Here is an 18,840-nt window from a genome sequence, read left to right on the forward strand (position 1 = left end):
CGAAAACAAGGCGCACCTCTCTGCCTTTATGTTGACAAGGAAAAAAGAAGAAGCGCGGTCCTCTTATGAAACGACTGAATCAGCTGGTTATGGATTGTGCTAAGGTGTTGCTGTCTGTGTTGTTACAATTGTAATATTTAATAATATCGTGATATTCAAGATTTGTACATTCATACAGCTCTGGATAACTTAAAACAGCGATTAGATCTTCAGAGCGGCATTAATGCGTCCTGAAGTAAAGCGAAACGGCTATAAACTCCAGCAAGATAGAGTGATTATATGCAGAGCCATATACCTTTATCTCTAAATAAAGTATAACTATAGAAACTGTGTTCATCTTAACTGAAAGCTTCGTCGTGTTTCCTGACATCACTCACCTGTCAGTCAGCACTCCCAAAGGGTCAAACAGAAAGTGCACAGCACGGTTACAGAAAAGTTTGCGCTGTTATCATTCACTTACCTTTAGGCTACTGTTTTACACTGAGGCTTAATGCCTGTGCTTCAAACCACAAGTCAAGTAAACATTAAACAAATAAACAACTTATTTCTCTCAAGAAAACCAAAAAGTTGAAAATTCTTCAGAAACACCATCATGTCAACATTGCAGTGAAAAACGTGACAACTTTCCTTACTCTGTGGAGTCGGGACATCTGGTGAACGCCCATCCCTCTCTGTGCAGCCACATTAACAGTGTGAGCAAAGCATCGTATATGCTGTGAAAATCCGGCCGCTTTGACAGCATTTGCAATGTTTCTGCCGTTGTCTATTGTCAAGCGGGGTTACGTTAATTTTGTTTTTGATATTCCTGACACATTCAGACGGTCCCTTACTAAGAGCTCCGTGCGAGCTCTCCCGGCTAAACGCATATTGCAAGGGCATAAATGGAGCAGTGCTCGTAATGTCGAGTGAAAAAAAATTGTTTCCTTACGTTCTTCTTCAACTAGCTCAACTTTTGCAGGCACGCGTGACGTTATTGGAAAGGTAGTCACGGGGTGTGTCGCGAATCTCCTTTATCACAACGCGACACAGGATCGTAGATTCGCGATTTTGATTTCATATCATGTATTATTACAGCCCTAGGCGCCATGTCCGAATGATACAGTGACACTGACAAATCGCTGCATCAACCTCTTTGCGCCAAAGTTCATGCAGAGTAGCAGTGTCCCTAGCAACCCTAATGGGCACTTTAGACTTCGAGTTTTAAGGCATTTGCGATTAAGGCATTGTCCAAAGCAACTCGGAAAAGCATGTGACCTTCAGATTATAAGACTGACGTGCTGCCTACTGCGCCAACGAGGCAGATTGCAGGAGCTGGGCAGGCTGTGACACACCAGCTTCCATGTCACTGTGCTGCGATGTGGGTCCTAGGAGACAGCTCAGGCCATACAAGCATGTCAGTATGGCAGAGCGGTCTAAGGTGCTGTGTTCCGGTCGCAGTCTCCCTGGAGGCAAGGGTGTGAGTCCCACTTCTGACAAGCCCAACTTTTGGCTATGCGTTTAGGCACACGTCTTTAACTCTCTGGCACGACCTGGCATGTCCGAGTGATACAGTTACACTGACAAAGTGCTGCATCAATCTCTTTGCGCCAAACTTCATGAAGCATAGCAGTGTCCCTGGGCACTTTAGACTGCAAGTTTTAAGGTGTTTGCGATCAAAGCATTGTCCACAGCAACTCGTAAAAGCATGTGAACAAAACAATGGTCGAGGGCTTTAATGCAAGTGCACTGAAAGGAGATCAAAAGAACTGTCTTAGAATGCCATGTAGTGGAATGTCCTGGGATGCCGTTGATTTTTAAGGCAAGAGGATTTGCAGGACTTTTCGTCAAATCCTTGTACAACGTCAAATAATGGCATTTGACAGATCCACACAGAACGTTAAGTGATTACGTGTCAGGAATGGGAGCATCTTGCCATCATTGCTTCAGATTCAGGAAATGTTCTTGGAACTTCACGCTGCCTGCCCTCCAGAGAAGCTGTAGCATCTTTTGCTCCCGGGTAGCATGAACCGTATTGAAGGGAATAATAAATGCTGCCCAGTCATCTAAGCGCTCCCATGTACCAAAAGTTACCACCCTGCCCTGTGTGAGGCTCGAACTCACGACCGTCAGATTATGAGACTGACGCGCTGCCTACTGCGCCAATGAGGCGGACTGCAGCAGTTTGGCAAGCTGTGACACACCACCTTCCATTATGCTGTGCTGCGGTGGGGGTCCTAGGAGACAGCTCAGGCCATGCATGCATGTCAGGATGGTTGAGCTGTGTAAGTTGCTGTGTTCAAGTCGCAGTCTCCCCTGGAGGTGTGGTTTCAAATCCCACTTCTGACAAACAAAACCTTTGGCTAAACGTTCAGGCTCAAGTCTTTAAATCTCTGGCGCCATGTCCAAGTGATACAGTAACACTGACAAAGCGCCGGATCAACCTCTTTGCGCCAAAGTTCATGCAGCCTAGTAATGTCCCTGGCAACCCTAATAGGCACTTCAAACTGCAAGTTTTAAGGTGTTTGCGAGTAAGGCATTGTCCACAGAAACTCGGAAAAGCTTGTGAACAAAACAATGGACGAGGGCTTTAATGCAAGTGCACCGAAAGGTGATCAAAAGAACTGTCTTGGAATGCCATGTAGTGGAATGTCCTGGAATGCTTTTGATTTTAAGGCAATATGATTTGCAGGACTTTTCGTCAAATCCTTGTACAACGTCAAGTCATGACATTTGACAGATTCACGCTGACTGTCAAGCAATTACTTGACAGGAATGGGAGCATCTTGCCATCATTGCTTCAGAGTCAGGAAATGTTCTTGGAACTTCACGCTGCCTGCCCTCCAGAGAAGCTGTAGCAACTTTTGCTCCCGGGTAGCATAAACCACATAGAAGGGAATAATAAACACTGCCCAGTCATCTAAGCGCTCCCATGTACCAAGTTACCACCCTGCCCTGTGTGAGGCTCGAACTCACAACCTTCAGATTATGAGACTGACGCGCTGCCTACTGCGCCAACGAGGCGGACTGCTGGAGTTGGGCAGGATGTGGAACAACAGCTTCCATGTCACGGTGCTGCGGTGTGCGTCCTGGGAGACAGCTCAGGCCAGGTAAGCATGTAAGGATGGCTGAGTTGTCTAAGGCGCTGCGTTCAGGTCGCAGTCTCCCCTGGAGGTGTGGTTTCAAATCCCACTTCTGACAAACCAATCCTTTGGCTAAACGTTCAGGCTCAAGTCTTTAAATCTCTGGCGCCATATCCAAGTAAGTGGTGCTCGCTGCTGAGCCATTTGGGCGAGCTGAGCTCCAGCGAGGGAGAGCTTGAGCTCCTCCTTTTTTGCACTTCTTCAACGAGTGATGTCACTGGGGGTAGGGTTAGGGGTGGGTTTGGTGTACGCATTAAAACAGCTTACAGGAGGAGGAGCGAGAGCTCATGCTCCCCTTTGCTGGAGCTCAATTCTGCTCAAATGGCTCTGCAGCGAGCACCCTCTCTATCCAAGTGACAAAGTGCCGCATCAACCTCTTTGCACCAAAGTTCATGTAGCGTAGTAATGTCCCTGGCAACCCTAATAGGCACTTTAAACTGCAAATTTTAAGTCGTTTGCTATTAAGGCATTGTCCACAGCAACTTGGAAAAGCATGTGAACTAAACAATGGACGAGGGCTGTAATGCAAGTGCACCGAAAGGGGATCGAAAGAACTGTCTAGGAATGCCATGTAGTGGAATGTCCTGGAATGCTGTTGATTTTAAGGCAATATGATTCGCAGGACTTTTCGTCAAATTCTTGTACACATCAAGTCATGACATTTGACAGATTCACGCTGAACGTCAAGCAATTACTTGACAGGAATGGGAGCATCTTGCCATCATTGCTTCAGACTCAGGAAATGTTCTTGGAACTTCACGCCTCCTGCCCTCCAGAGAAGCTGTAGCATTTTTTGCTCCCGGTAAGCATGAACCACATGGAAGTGGATAAAAAACGCCGCCCAGTCATGCAAGCGCTCCCATGTGCCAAAACATACCACCCTGCTCCGTGTGAGGCTCGAACTCACGACCTCGACATTATGAGACTGACGCGCTGCATACTGCGCCAACGAGGCGGACTGCTGGAGCTGGGCAGGATGTGGAACAACAGCTTCCATGGTTCAAATCCCACTTCTGACAATCCCCAACCTTTGGCTATGTATTCAGGCATAAGTCTTTAACTCTCTGGCGCCATGTCTGAGTGATAAAGTAACACTGACAAAGCGCTGCATCAATCTCTTTGTGCCAAAGTCACTGTGCTGTGGTGTGTGTTCTAGGAGACAGCTCAGGCAAAGCAAGCATGTCAGGATGGCTGAGCAGTGTAAGGTGCTGTGTTCTGGTTGAATTCTCCCCTGGTGGTGCGGTTTCAAGTCCCACTTCTGACAAACAAATCCTTTGGCTAAACGTTCAGGCTCAAGTCTTTAAATCTCTGGCGCCATATCCAAGTGACAAAGCGCCGCATCAACCTCTTTGCGCCAAAGTTCATGCAACGTAGTAATGTCCCTGGCAACCGTAATAGGCACTTTAAACTGCAAATTTTAAGGCGTTTGCGATTAAGGCATTGTCCACAGCAACTCGGAAAAGCATGTGAACAAAACAATGGACTTGCCCTTTCAGTGCACTTGCTTTAATGCAAGTGCACTTAAAGGGGATCGAAAGAACTGTCTTGGAATGCCATGTAGTGGAATGTCCTGGGATGCTATTGATTTTAAGGCAACATGATTCGCAGGACTTTTCGTCAAATCCTTGTACAACGTCAAGTCATGACATTTGACAGATTCACGCTTAACGTCAAGCAATTACTTGACAGGAATGGGAGCATCTTGCCATCATTGCTTCAGACTCAGGAAATGTTCTTGGAACTGCACGCCTCCTGCCCTCCAGAGAAGCTGTAGCATTTTTTGCTCCCGGTAAGCATGAACCACATGGAAGTGGATAAAAACGCCGCCCAGTCATTTAAGCGCTCCCATGTGCCAAAAGGTACCACCCTGCCCCGTGTGAGGCTCGAACTCACGACCTTCAGATTATGAGACTGACGCGCTGCCTACTGCGCCAACGAGGTGGACTGCTGGATTTGGGCAGGATGTGGAACAACAGCTTCCATGTCACGGTGCTGCGGTGTGTGTCCTGGGAGACAGCTCTGGCTAGGAAAGCATGTCAGGATGGCTGAGTGGTCTAAGGCGCTGCATTCAGGTAGCAGTCTCCCCTGGAGGCCTGGTTTCAAATTCCACTTCTGACAAATAAAACCTTTGGCTAAATGTTAAGGCTCAAGTCTTTAAATCTCTGGCGCCATATCCAAGCAAGTGGTGCACGCTGCAGAGCCATTTGGGCGAGCTGAGCTCCAGCGAGGGAGAGCTTGAGCTCCTCCTTTTTTGCACTTCTTCAACGAGTGATGTCACTGGGGGTAGGGTTAGGGGTGGGGTTGGTGTACGCATTAAAACAGCTTACAGGAGGAGGAGCGAGAGCTCATGCTCCCCTTTGCTGGAGCTCAGCTCTGCTCAAATGGCTCTGCAGCAAACACCCTCTCTATCCAAGTGACAAAGTGCCGCATCAACCTCTTTGCGCCAAAGTTCATGCAGCGTAGTAATGTCCCTGGCAACCCTAATAGGCACTTTAAACTGCAAATTTTAAGTCGTTTGCTATTAAGGCATTGTCCACAGCAACTTGGAAAAGCATGTGAACTAAACAATGGACAAGGGCTGTAATGCAAGTGCACCGAAAGGGGATCGAAAGAACCGTCTAGGAATGCCATGTAGTGGAATGTCCTGGAATGCTGTTGATTTTAAGGCAATATGATTCGCAGGACTTTTCGTCAAATTCTTGTACAACGTCAAGTCATGACATTTGACAGATTCACGCTGAACGTCAAGCAATTACTTGACAGGAATGGGAGCATCTTGCCATCATTGCTTCAGACTCAGGAAATGTTCTTGGAACTTCACGCCTCCTGCCCTCCAGAGAAGCTGTAGCATTTTTTGCTCCCGGTAAGCATGAACCACATGGAAGTGGATAAAAAACGCCGCCCAGTCATGCAAGCGCTCCCATGTGCCAAAACATACCACCCTGCTTCGTGTGAGGCTCGAACTCACGACCTCGACATTATGAGACTGACGTGCTGCATACTGCGCCAACGAGGCGGACTGCTGGAGCTGGGCAGGATGTGGAACAACAGCTTCCATGGTTCAAATCCCACTTCTGACAATCCCCAACCTTTGGCTATGTATTCAGGCGTAAGTCTTTAACTCTCTGGCGCCATGTCTGAGTGATAAAGTAACACTGACAAAGCGCTGCATCAATCTTTTTGTGCCAAAGTCACTGTGCTGTGGTGTGTGTTCTAGGAGACAGCTCAGGCAAAGCAAGCATGTCAGGATGGCTGAGCAGTGTAAGGTGCTGTGTTCTGGTTGCATTCTCCCCTGGTGGTGCGGTTTCAAGTCCCACTTCTGACAAACAAAACCTTTGGCTAAACGTTCAGGCTCAAGTCTTTAAATCTCTGGCGCCATATCCAAGCAAGTGGTGCTCGCTGCAGAGCCATTTGGGCAAGCTGAGCTACGGCGAGGGACAGCTTGAGCTCCTCCTTTTTTGCACTTCTTCAACGAGTGATGTCACTGGGGGTAGGGTTAGGGGTGGGGTTGGTGTACGCATTAAAACAGCTTACAGGAGGAGGAGCGAGAGCTCATGCTCCCCTTTGCTGGAGCTCAGCTCTGCTCAAATGGCTCTGCAGCGAGCACCCTCTCTATCCAAGTGACAGTGCCGCATCAACCTCTTTGCGCCAAAGTTCATGCAGCGTAGTAATGTCCCTGGCAACCCTAATAGGCACTTTAAACTGCAAATTTTAAGGCGTTTGCGATTAAGGCATTGTCCATAGCAACTTGGAAAAGCATGTGAACTAAACAATGGACAAGGGCTGTAATGCAAGTGCACCGAAAGGGGATCGAAAGAACTGTCTTGGAATGCCATGTAGTGGAATGTCCTGGAATGCTGTTGATTTTAAGGCAATATGATTCGCAGGACTTTTCGTCAAATCCTTGTACAACGTCAAGTCATGACATTTGACAGATTCACGCTGAACGTCAAGCAATTACTTGACAGGAATGGGAGCATCTTGCCATCATTGCTTCAGACTCAGGAAATGTTCTTGGAACTGCACGCCTCCTGCCCTCCAGAAAAGCTGTAGCATTTTTTGCTCCCGGTAAGCATGAACCACATGGAAGTGGATAAAAACGCCGCCCAGTCATGTAAGCGCTCTCGTGTGCCAAAAGGTACCACCCTGCCCCGTGTGAGGCTCAAACTCACAACCTTCAAATTATGAGACTGACGCGCTGCCTACTGCGCCAACGAGGCGGACTGTTGCCGTTGGGCAGGATGTGGAACAACAGCTTCCATGTCACAGTGCTGCAGTGTGCGTCCTGGGAGACAGCTCAGGCCAGGTAAGCATGTCAGGATGGCCGAGTGGTCTAAGGCGCTGCGTTCAGGTCGCAGTCTCCCCTGGAGGTGTGGTTTCAGATCCCACTTTTGACAAACAAATCTTTTGGCTAAACGTTCAGGCTCAAGTCTTTAAATCTCTGGCGCCATATCCAAGCAAGTGGTGCTCGCTGCAGAGCCATTTGGGGGAGCTTGAGCTCCTCCTTTTTTGCACTTCTTCTACGAGTGATGTCACTGGGGGTAGGGTTAGGGGTGGGGTTGGTGTGTGTACGCATTAAAACAGCTTACAGGAGGAGGTGTGAGAGCTCATGCTCCCCTTTGCTGGAGCTCAGCTCTGCTCAAATGGCTCTGCAGCGAGCACCCTCTCTATCCAAGTGACAAAGTGCCGCATCAACCTCTTTGCGCCAAAGTTCATGCAGCGTAGTAATGTCCCTGGCAACCCTAATAGGCACTCTAAAATGCAAATTTTAAGGCGTTTGCGATTAAGGCATTGTCCACAGCAACTCGGAAAAGCATGTGAACAAAACAATGGTCGAGGGTTTCAATGCAAGTGCACTGAAAGGAGATCAAAATAACTGTTTTGGAATGTCCTGGTATGCTGTTGATTTTAAGGCAATAGGATTTGCAGGACTTTTCGTCAAATCCTTGTATAACGTCAAGTCATGACATTTGACAGATCCACACCGAACGTTAAGCGATTACGTGTCAGGAATGGGAGCATCTTGCCATCATTGCTTCAGACTCAGGAAATGTTCTTGGAACCTTACGCTGCCTGCCCTCCAGAGAAGCTGTAGCATCTTTTGCTCCCGGGTAGTTTAAACCGCACGGAAAGGACTAAAAATCGCTGCCCAGTGATCTAAGCGCTCCGAAGTGCCAAAAGATACCACCCTGCCCTGTGTGAGGCTCGAACTCACGACCTTCAGATTATGAGACTGACGCGCTGCCTACTGCGCCAACGAGGCAGACTGCAGCAGCTTGGAAAACTGTGACACACGACGTTCCATTTCACTGTGCTGCGGTGTGGGTCCTAGGAGACAGCTCAGGCCATGCATGCAGGTGAGGATGGCTGAGCGGTGTAAGGCGCTGTGTTCAGGTCGCAGTTTCCCCTGGAGGCTTGGTGTCAAATCCCCCTTCTGACAAACCAAATCTTTGGCTATACGTTTAGGCTCAAGTCTTTAACTCTCTGGCGCCATGTCCAAGTGATACAGTAACACTGACAAAGCGCCGCATCAACCTCTTTGCTCCAAAGTTCATGCAGCGTAGCAGTGTACCTGGGAAGCTTAATGGGCACTTTAGATTGCAAGTTGTATGGTGTTTGCGATTAAGGCATTGTCCACAGCAACTCGGGAAAACATGTGAACAAAACAATGGACGAGGGCTTTAAAGCAAATGCACCGAAAAGGGATCGAAAGAACTGTCGTGGAATGCCATGTAGTGGAATGTCCTGGGATGCCATTGATTTTTAAGGCAATAGGATTCGCAGGACTTTTCGTCAAATCCTTGTACAACGTCAAGTCTTGACATTTGACAGATCCAGACCGAACGTCAAGCGATTACTTGTCAGGTATGGGAGCATCTTGCCATCATTGCTTCAGACTCAGGAAATGTTCTTGGAACTTCACGCCGCCTGCCCTCCAGAAAAGCTGTAGCATCTTTTGCTCCCAGGAAGCATGAACCGCATTGAAGGTAATAATAAATAACGCCCAGTCATCTAAGCGATCCCGTGTACCAAAAGTTACCACGCTGCCCCGCGTGAGGCTCAAACTCACAACCTTCAGATTATGAGACTGATGCGCTGCCTACTGTGCCAACAAGGCAGACTGCAGCAGCTTGGCAAGCTGTGACACACCAGCTTCCATTTCACTGTGCTGCGGCGTGGGTCCTAGGAGACAGCTCAGGCCATGCAAGCAAGTCAGGATGGCTAAGCGGTGTAAGGCGCTGCGTTCAAGCTGAGGAACAATCATCCAACAAAGAAGGGGAAGAAGGAAAGAATAGGGTGAAGGAAGAAGAGGGGGGGAAAAACGAAGGTAAGGTGCATTCTTAGCTTCCCAGACACGCCTTCCTTGACCTGCTTTACGTCATGCATTAGGGATTCTGTTCTGTGTTAAAACTGCGCATTTTGAGTTACATTGATTTCTATTGCAGGTGCTCACCAACACGGGGGTTCGAATCCAGCTAAAGACGCTTTATTGTTATTTGTTTCTTATTACTCAATAAACTAACAATTTGAATGTATAATGCTCCAAGGTAAATAAAATATGCCTAAGCACTTTGTTATTGTGTTTTTAAATATTCTTTCATGAAATATAAAGCATACTAACTTAAATGTGTTTTTATTTAGTAGTTGTTGTAGCATTGTTATGCTTCTGGTTATTATTGTTCTGTATTTTGACGTACAAACGTATAGAAGTGTCATAGAGCTACAGTGTTTATGGAATTAAAAGTCAAGGAGAAGTCAGATATTTATATATGCATTATTTATCTAACAATTGTCAACAGAACAGTATTAAATATATAGAGTAGAAAATATAAAAATAATAAATTAGTTATTAACAATACAATATTACCAATATAAATAAAAAATATATGTAAAATGTTCAATACAAACAGAAACCAACGAAAAGTGGACATAAAAATCAAGGACCAGTCATTTATAAATGAAATATTTATATAACATTGGTCAACAAAACAGTAATGAACATAGAATAAAAAATCCAAAAATAAATAAGTTAAATTTTAACAGAATAAATACAAAATTAACAAATAAAATAAAATGCTACCCCCTACTGTACAAAAGGTGTGAAAAGAAGCAGGTCTCTAGCAACACCTTAACTTTTTTATTGCTTTTTGTTCTTTTCTCTCTTATGTTTAGAACTTTGAATGAACTTTGAGCACCCTGAACACTTGAAACACTGAAATTGTCATTTCTTTTGATTTTTAATTAAAAAAAAAGTACCATTGACAATTGCGGTGAAATCTTTGATGCCACTGGTGGAGTAGACGGGGGCTGGGGCTGGGCCTTAAGTTGTCTCGTCTCCATCACATCTTGAGCAGGTACAGTAGGGGCAGACTATTGCACCGTTTGTGCTGGAGCAGCAGAGGCAGTACTCTGCTAAAAATAATCACAAAAATACATATAATCATGGAGAAGGAAAGATATTGTAGTAAATATTAATAAACACATATTGATTCATAAATGTCCATTTTGAGTGTGAAAACCACATGTGCATTTCAGCACACCTCCTCTGCCCACGAGATTGCAATGGGCATTTCTCAATCTGAAAAAATCATGAAAAATATAATAAATAATTTTACACAATACAAAAAACTTTTATAACTAAACAAGAATTTTAACTTAATGACTCCCTTAATAAAGCACACAATAGCTTTGTAAATTAATTTAACACAGTTTTTAGAATGTGTGTAATATTTATCTAATATGTAATTGTACAGTTTGTATCTCCAAAAATGAAAAGAAAAAGATAGAGGTAAAGTTGGTTTTATATTCGCACATTCGTTCATTTAGCAGCCTCTATATTGTTTACCATCTTACTTTGATTATTCGATCGGAATTAGCATGCAAGTATGATTTGAAAACAACATTAACACTATCTAATTCACTGTGAACCATGCTGTACTTTTATAATCACTAATCATTGTCTGCTAATATGATTTTCCTATTTAGAATTTGCAAAGAATATTTTTCTGAAATGATATTATTAAGGAGAATGTCTGAATATCCGAATATAAAACCAACTTTACCTCTAGAAGAAAAAGAATGAGGAACTGGACAGGAACATTTCAGGCCTTAAAACCACATGCTGTATTGTACACTCATAATCCATTCTCCCACCTTTTCAAATCTCTCTCATAAACGGTCAAACTTTAGTAAATTATTCAATGTAAATCTCAAAATACATGCAAATTTTAAACACATTATTGTTTAAAAACAAGTATGACATGTTTTACACAAATACTGTACTAAACGTACTGAAGCCTAACAAGTTAACGTTACTCTGTTAAGCAAATTTCAACAAACAATATATCATGTAAACGAAATACACACCCTTTGATAAATCTCATGCCACTTTTTTTGCAGAGGAGCTGGCCTGTTCCTGTTGCCCTCATTTGATGGCCAAACTCCTGTTCTGGCAAACTTTTTCAGACATGAAATCCAGTCAGCGTCTGACATGGCTTTATGGGATTTTCCAGACATTTTTTCTCCTAGAAATTAAACGGTTTTAGATTAAAGTATCCAAATTTGAAATACAACACACTAAAACATTAATACGAGCATTTATGTAGATTTTCTTACCTTTTTTTAAGAAATCACTATTGAAAAAAATCCTGTACTTTAAACAAAACGATACTGTGCTCTGTCGAATTATGCTGATTGTCGAAAATCACTGAAGGTCAATTAACTTTTTTGACCTCTGACCCGCCCCCAGAGGAGCGGGTCATTCTTTCGTGTACCTTCGGCTCAGTTCAGAAAATTGATTGACATCTGATTAACCTTTTTGACTGCACACCTAGCGGTGAATCTTTGAATGGTCCCTTCCCTGGCTTTAACATTGTCTCGACTGATTGGTCAAATGTTGAAATTGTTGAGAATTCCGGTCCGCGATTGGCTGCAAATGTTGAGACGCTGCAATGTGGTTGGTTACAATGTTGGAGAGAATCGCTCTGATTGGCTCTCATCTTCAACATTTGTGAAATATTGATGGACTATCCTTCGGCAGCTGGCATTGCTAATCCATTGTGCTCTGCACGCATGGGTTCGATTGCCATCCTCGTCGTTCAAATGCTCTGACATTTGAGAGAGCTTGGTGCTTCTGTGGAACTGGTTTTACTCTCTTAGCATTTTGAAGGATGTTGTTGCAAAATTTAATGTCATCTTTACCAAAAATAGCAGCAAATACATACAGAAATGCCATAGTCCAGCCCCCATCAGGAAAGTGAGTACATACATGATGAGATGGCCGAGACCATCGAATCCCATTCTTGTCGTTCATATGCTCTGTCTTTCATATGGCAAAACTGAAAGTCATCTTACCGACAATAGTTGCAGAATCATACATATACAAATATGTGTCAAAGCCCGGACTCCACCAGAGAAGGAAAAGTGTAGGAGTCCATCTATTAGCCCAATGACGAAACTAACAGCATGGTCGAAGGTTAATGCATGTAAGCCTTTTCTAGTGCTTCTGAAAAGAATTTTATTATTTATTATAATTTATTTTTATTAGTTTTTTAGCTCCGAATTCAATCTGACTCCAATTTAAATGATCCTAAAATTTAGATTATATTTCTAATTGTAAGAACGGATCACATTCATCATTTATGATTTAATTTAGAGTTTTGATATTTTCTGAGGTCCGATATTCTAAATTGTACGTTCATTAGGGACCAACATCGCTCAGAGTTCCACGCCCCGGGTTTGCGCTTCTTCTCACGGACAATATGTCGACACTCTGAAAATAGTCAGAGGATGCAGGATTAACTATATTTGAATAAGCTGGTCGCATTAACTCTTACCTAATCTTAAAAAAACAGATCCTTAGCCAAGCCCATACAACTTGCTACTTCCAGTGGTTGAATGACTAAAAGGTCTACATGTTTTCGGCACGCTATGGCTAACAATAATCAAATCCGCCTATTAATCAATTCAATTATGCCATACTATAAAGATAATGAAGACTCCTTGTAATCTACTGGATACAATGAAATCGCAAAACTTTAGAATTAATCAAAACTTAACATTTTATTTGTCAGGTAGAATTGTATTTTGCCAATTACATAATAAATCATCAGGAAGCCAATTCAGAGATGAGACTGTACCAATACAACATCCATTAATCAAAGATAAATCAAAGAGTTAGAGATGCATACCTGACCAGAGAAATACATTGCAGCATAAGTCTCAATAAGTCTCAGAGATGCTGCAATGGGGTGTCTTTTTACAAGATCTCCCTCCGTCCTAAAGCACATCTTACCTTATATACTCAAGTCAAAACAAACAGCCATAAATTCAAGACAATAAAAGTGTCACAGAAACCCTGGCCTGGTGACTTTGAGGACTTAACCATCTATGAGGAGGGATAGCATCTTATCAAGATCTTATAGAAGTCAAAAACCAAATCAACATATACTAGTGAACTATTACTGTAAAATTAAGACCACTTTACCAATCACACAGAGACATTTAAAATGATACCAAACATGAATATAATGCTGCAAGATACACCATGTTAAAACCTTGAACATTTTATGTGAAATGTGCTCTGATCAGCAAGTCGCTTAAAGGTCAAGAAGGGGGGCTTGGGGTGAAAGTAAAGGATGCATTCCTGCATTCTTCCCTGCTGTAGTGTAGCTCTGTTTCTCCAGTCTGTGTTTTCATTGTCAGCTGTGATTTGAATAGAACAGTGGAACAGTTGGTTTCTTCATCACTTCTCTTGTCTAATGAAATTTCATAACAGTTCTCAGGGTCTGATTTTTTGGATCCTTACAGAATAGTGCGACAAATAGAGTTAATTGCTTGCCATTATTAGACTTGCTGTCTTTTTTTAGTCTCTGTGTGCAAAAACGTCTTGCATCCTTTTCAGCGATGGCGCTGTGGCTTAGTTGGTCAAAGCGCCTGTCTAGTAAACAGGAGATCCTGGGTTTAAATCCCAGCAGTGCCTAATCTACAGGTGCCAGGGTTGCTTTTTGTTAAGAGTAACGAGTGTTTACGCAGCGGGATGTTTAGCAGTCGGTTTCTTAACAAAACTCAAATCCTTAAGAATGCTGCTCGTTCAAGAGGGCTTTGGACGTGGGCTTTATATAGCAGAGTTTGGTAATGCCTAACCAATTGGACTTTAATATTTCAAGTCCAGACATTCCCACATGCAGCGCTAGTTGTTAGTTTTTTTTATTTTTTGGAATTAAACAATTGGCCCCTTTCACCATCGTTTGGCACTGTGGCTTAGTTGGTCAAAGCGCCTGTCTAGTAAACAGGAGATCCTGGGTTTGAATCCCAGCAGTGCCTTGTCCGCAGTTGGCTGTTCTTTCATGGGCCAGAGAGTACTAAAAAGTGCTTTCTGTGCTAGAGGCAGAAGAGCTAATATTTTAGGCATCTGTCCATCCCGTTTTGCTTCTTTCACTCATTGCGCAGTGCAGGCTCAGATACTAGGGGTACTCTACAATAAAGCCGATGACTTATTTGAGCTGTTTTAAATAAGGGAGATTAGAAAACACTGTAGGGCCTAGTGAGCTTGAGGAATGACTCAAAGGCAACCTGTGGTTTTGGGGAAAAATAACTGCCACCTATTGTTGAGATCAAGCCTTTTGGATTTGTTGTACAAGAGCCTCTTTATGCATGTGCAAAGTAACTGAGTAGAAAGTATAGTAAATTATGCTTCCCCCCACTGTCTTAGATGAAACTGCGTTTGGAAGTATTGAAGCCAGAGGTTTTTTCTTTTAGTGTTAAGACTAAGTTGGCCAGAGCACCTGTCTTGGGAACAGCAGGTGCTAGGTTCAAATCCAAACTGCACCTTTCCCTCAGATTATGGGAGAGTGGCTTTCTGATCTGAAACTCTTTCAATGGCCGATAGCATATGTTTGTCCTGATTTCCATTTTCCGAGCTGACTCTGGGTTTGGATGTAATGAAACTGGAGGTTCCAAAAAACACTTAACACATGATTAAGGATAGATTAAATAAAAATAAATTCACACATTTTTTGCTTTGATCTTGAACAGAGGCCAGGTTACCGGTCAGGTTTGAGACATGATCATCCAGACTCTAAAAAACCACGTCCTTCTTGTCAGCATTTTCTACATCCTGAAATGCTTTTTTTTAGTTGTGTATTATTTTTTTCTTCTTCGATTTTTGTTATCAGGCAAATGTCTCTAGGGGTGAATTTTTGTGGCGCTGTGGCTTAGCTGCTCAAAGCTCCTGTCTTGTAAACAGGAGATCCTGGGTTCAAATCCCAGCAGTGCCTAATGTACAGTTGCTAAGGTTGCTTTTTGTTAAGAGTAACGAATGTTTACGCAGCGGGATGTTTAGCAGTCGGTTTCTTAACAAAACTCAAATCCTTAAGAACGCTGCTCGTTCAAGAGGGCTTTGGACAATGGCTTTATAAAGCATAGTGTGGTAATGCCTAACCAATTGGACTTTAATATTTCAAGTCCAGACATTCACACATGCAGCGCTGCCGTTGTCAGGTTTTTTTTCTTTTTTCGAATTAATCAACTAGCCCCTGTCAAGGACGCTTGGCGCCATGGATTAGTTGGTCAAAGCACCTGTCAGTAAACAGGAGATCCTGGGTTTGAATCCCAGCAGTGCGTTGTCGGCAATTGGCTGTTCTTTCATGGGCCAGAGAGTACTAAAAAGTGCTTTCTGTGCAACAGTGCTAGAGGCAGCAGAGCACTCAGGCTCTGTGGTGCAATGGATAGTGCATTGGACTTCTAGGCTGTGAGCTGAACCATTCAAAGGTTGTGGGTTTGAGTCCCACCAGAGTCGCAAGCTTGCCTCTTTTTCTTCACTGACTTAAGGTGTGGTGTGTTTCTAACATTTTAGGCATCTGTCCATCCCGTTTTGCTTCTTTCTTTCATTGCGCAGTGCAGGCTCAGATACTAGGGGTACTCTACAATGAAGCTGATGACTTAATTGAGCTGTTTTAAATAAGGGAGATTAGAAAACGGTGTAGGGCCTAGTGGGCTTAAGGAATGACTCGAAGGCAACTTGTGGTTTTGGGGAAAAGTAACTGCCACCTATTGTTGAGATCAAGCCTTTTGGATTTGTCGTACAAGAGCCTCTTTATGCATGTGCAAAGTAACTGAGTAGAAAGCATAGTAAATTTTGCTTCCCTCCCACTGTCTTAGATGAAACTGCGTTTGGAAGTATCGTAGCAAGAGGTTTTTTCTTTTAGTGTTAAGACTAAGTTGGCCAGAGCACCTGTCTTGGGAACAGCAGGTGCTAGGTTCAAATCCAAACTGCACCTTTCCCTCAGATTATGGGAGAGTGGCTTTCTGATCTGAAACTCTTTCAATGTCCGATAGCATATGTTTGTCCTGATTTCCATTTTTCGAGCTGACTCTGGGTTTGGATGTAATGAAACTGGAGGTTCCAAAAAACACTTAACACATGATTAAGGATAGATTAAATAAAAATAAATTCACGCATTTTTTGCTTTGATCTTGAACAGAGGCCAGGTTACCGGTCAGGTTTAAGACATGATCATCCAGACTCTAAAAGACCACGTCCGTCTTGTCAGCATTTTCTGCATCCTGACATGCTGGTTTTTGTTGTGTATTATTTTTTTCTTCTTCGATTTTTGTTATCGGGCAAATGTCTCTTACAATGAATTTTTGTGGTTCTGTGGCTTAGCTGGTCAAAGCGCCTGTCTCGTAAACAGGAGATCCTGGGTTCAAATCCCAGCAGTGCCTATAGTATGGGTGCCACGGTTGCTTTTTGTTAAGAGTAACGAGTGTTTACGCAGCAGGATGTTTAGCAGTCGGTTTCTTAACAAAACTCAAATCCTTAAGAACGCTGCTCGTTCAAGAGGGCTTTGGACAATGGCTTTATAAAGCATAGTGTGGTAATGCCTAACCAATTGGACTTTAATATTTCAAGTCCAGACATTGACACATGCAGCGCAACCGTTGTTAGTTTTTTTTTTCTTTTTTCGAATTAAACAATTAGCCCCTGCCACGGTTGTTTGGCGCTGTGGCTTAGTTGGTCAAAGTGCCTGTCTAGTAAACAGGAGATCCTGGGTTCGAATCCCAGCAGTGCCTTGTTGACAGTTGGCCATTCTTTCATGGGCCAGAGAGTACTAAAAAGTACTTTCTGTGCAACAGTGCTAGAGGCAGCAGAGCACTCAGGCTCTGTGACGCAATGGATAGTGCATTGGACTTCTAGGCTGTGAGCTGAGCCATTCAAAGGTTGTGGGTTCTACTTCCACCAGAGTAGCAAGCTTGGCTCTTTTTCTTCACTGACTTAAGGTGTGATGCGTTTCTAACATTTTAGGCATCTGTCCATCCCGTTTTGCTTCTTTCTTTCATTGCGCAGTGCAGGCTCAGATACTAGGGGTACTCTACAATAAAGCCGATGACTTAATTGAGCTGTTTTAAATAAGGGAGATTAGAAAACAGTGTAGGGCCTAGTGGGCTTGAGGAATGACTCGAAGGCAACCTGTGGTTTTGGGGAAAAGTAACTGCCACCTATTGTTGAGATCAAGCCTTTTGGATTTGTTGTACAAGAGCCTTTTTATGCATGTGCAAAGTAACTGAGTAGAAAGCATAGTAAATTTTGCTTCCCCCCACTGTCTTAGATGAAACTGCGTTTGAAAGTATCGTAGCCAGAGGTTTTTTCTTTTAGTGTTAAGACTAAGTTGGCCAGAGCACCTGTCTTGGGAACAGCAGGTGCTAGGTTCAAATCCAAACTGCACCTTTCCCTCAGATTATGGGAGAGTGGCTTTCTAATCTGAAACTCTTTCAATGGCCGATAGCATATGTTTGTCCTGATTTCCATTTTCCGAGCTGACTCTGGGTTTGGATGTAATGAAACTGAAGGTTCCAAAAAACTCTTAACACATGATTAAGGATAGATTAAATAAAAATAAATTCACACATTTTTTGCTTTGATCTTGAACAGAGGCCAGGTTACCGGTCAGGTTTGAGACATGATCATCCAGACTCTAAAAGACCACGTCCGTCTTGTCAGCATTTTCTGCATCCTGACATGCTGGTTTTTGTTGTGTATTATTTTTTCTTCTTCGATTTTTGTTATCGGGCAAATGTCTCTTACTATGAATTTTTGTGGTGCTGTGGCTTAGCTGGTCAAAGCGCCTGTCTTGTAAATGGGAGATCATGGGCTCAAATCCCAGCAGCGCCTTAGTGCAGGAGGTGCGTGTGCTTGTTTTATAGAGCTTACCGGAATGAATTATAAAATTGTATAGCTTTGAGGCATAATGAATAGTGCGACAAATAGAGTTAAACAATTTCTTTGCTTGCCATTTTTAGACTCGCTGTGTATTTTTAGTCTATGTGTGCAAAAACCTCTTGCCTTCTTTTCAGCTGTGGCTTAGTTGGTCAAAGCGTCTGTCTTGTTAACAGGAGATCCTGGGTTCAAATCCCAGCAGAGCCTAATGTACAGGTGCCAGGGTGGCTTTTTGTTAAGAGTGCATGCAGCGCTACAGTTGTTAGTTATTTTTTCTTTTTTTGATTAAAAAAATTAGCCCTTGTCAAGGTCGTTTGGCACTGTAGCTTAGTTGGTCAAAGTGCCTGTCTTGTAAACAGGAGACCCTGGAATCAAGTTCCAGCAAAAGTGCAAAAGTGACTATCAGCTATTGTTGAGATCAAGCCTTTTGGATTTGTTGTACAAGAGCCTCTTTATGCACACACATACACACACACACACACACACACACACACATACTTGTTT

The 18,840-nt window shown here is 43.4% G+C and overlaps 1 protein-coding gene and 6 non-coding genes across 7 annotated transcripts in view; 4 read left to right on the forward strand and 3 right to left on the reverse strand.

Moving 5' to 3' along the window:
• LOC103910934 (uncharacterized) overlaps nucleotides 1-18,840 on the reverse strand; it is a 492,719-nt gene that overhangs the window by 258,732 nt on the left and 215,147 nt on the right. The window lies entirely within an intron of this gene.
• trnam-cau (transfer RNA methionine (anticodon CAU)) lies at nucleotides 4,988-5,060 on the reverse strand. Its single transcript has one exon. It is a non-coding gene; the product is annotated as a tRNA-Met (tRNA).
• On the reverse strand, nucleotides 8,310-8,382 carry trnam-cau (transfer RNA methionine (anticodon CAU)). The gene has a single exon. It is a non-coding gene; the product is annotated as a tRNA-Met (tRNA).
• Nucleotides 14,371-14,444, forward strand: trnat-agu (transfer RNA threonine (anticodon AGU)). Its single transcript has one exon. It is a non-coding gene; the product is annotated as a tRNA-Thr (tRNA).
• Nucleotides 15,324-15,397, forward strand: trnat-ugu (transfer RNA threonine (anticodon UGU)). Its single transcript has one exon. It is a non-coding gene; the product is annotated as a tRNA-Thr (tRNA).
• Nucleotides 16,771-16,844, forward strand: trnat-cgu (transfer RNA threonine (anticodon CGU)). Its single transcript has one exon. It is a non-coding gene; the product is annotated as a tRNA-Thr (tRNA).
• Nucleotides 17,119-17,192, forward strand: trnat-agu (transfer RNA threonine (anticodon AGU)). The gene has a single exon. It is a non-coding gene; the product is annotated as a tRNA-Thr (tRNA).

This window comes from Danio rerio, chromosome 4 (genome assembly GCF_052040795.2).
Source record: "Danio rerio strain M-AB ecotype USA chromosome 4, GRCz13ab, whole genome shotgun sequence".
In the NCBI taxonomy this organism is placed as follows: domain Eukaryota; kingdom Metazoa; phylum Chordata; class Actinopteri; order Cypriniformes; family Danionidae; genus Danio; species Danio rerio.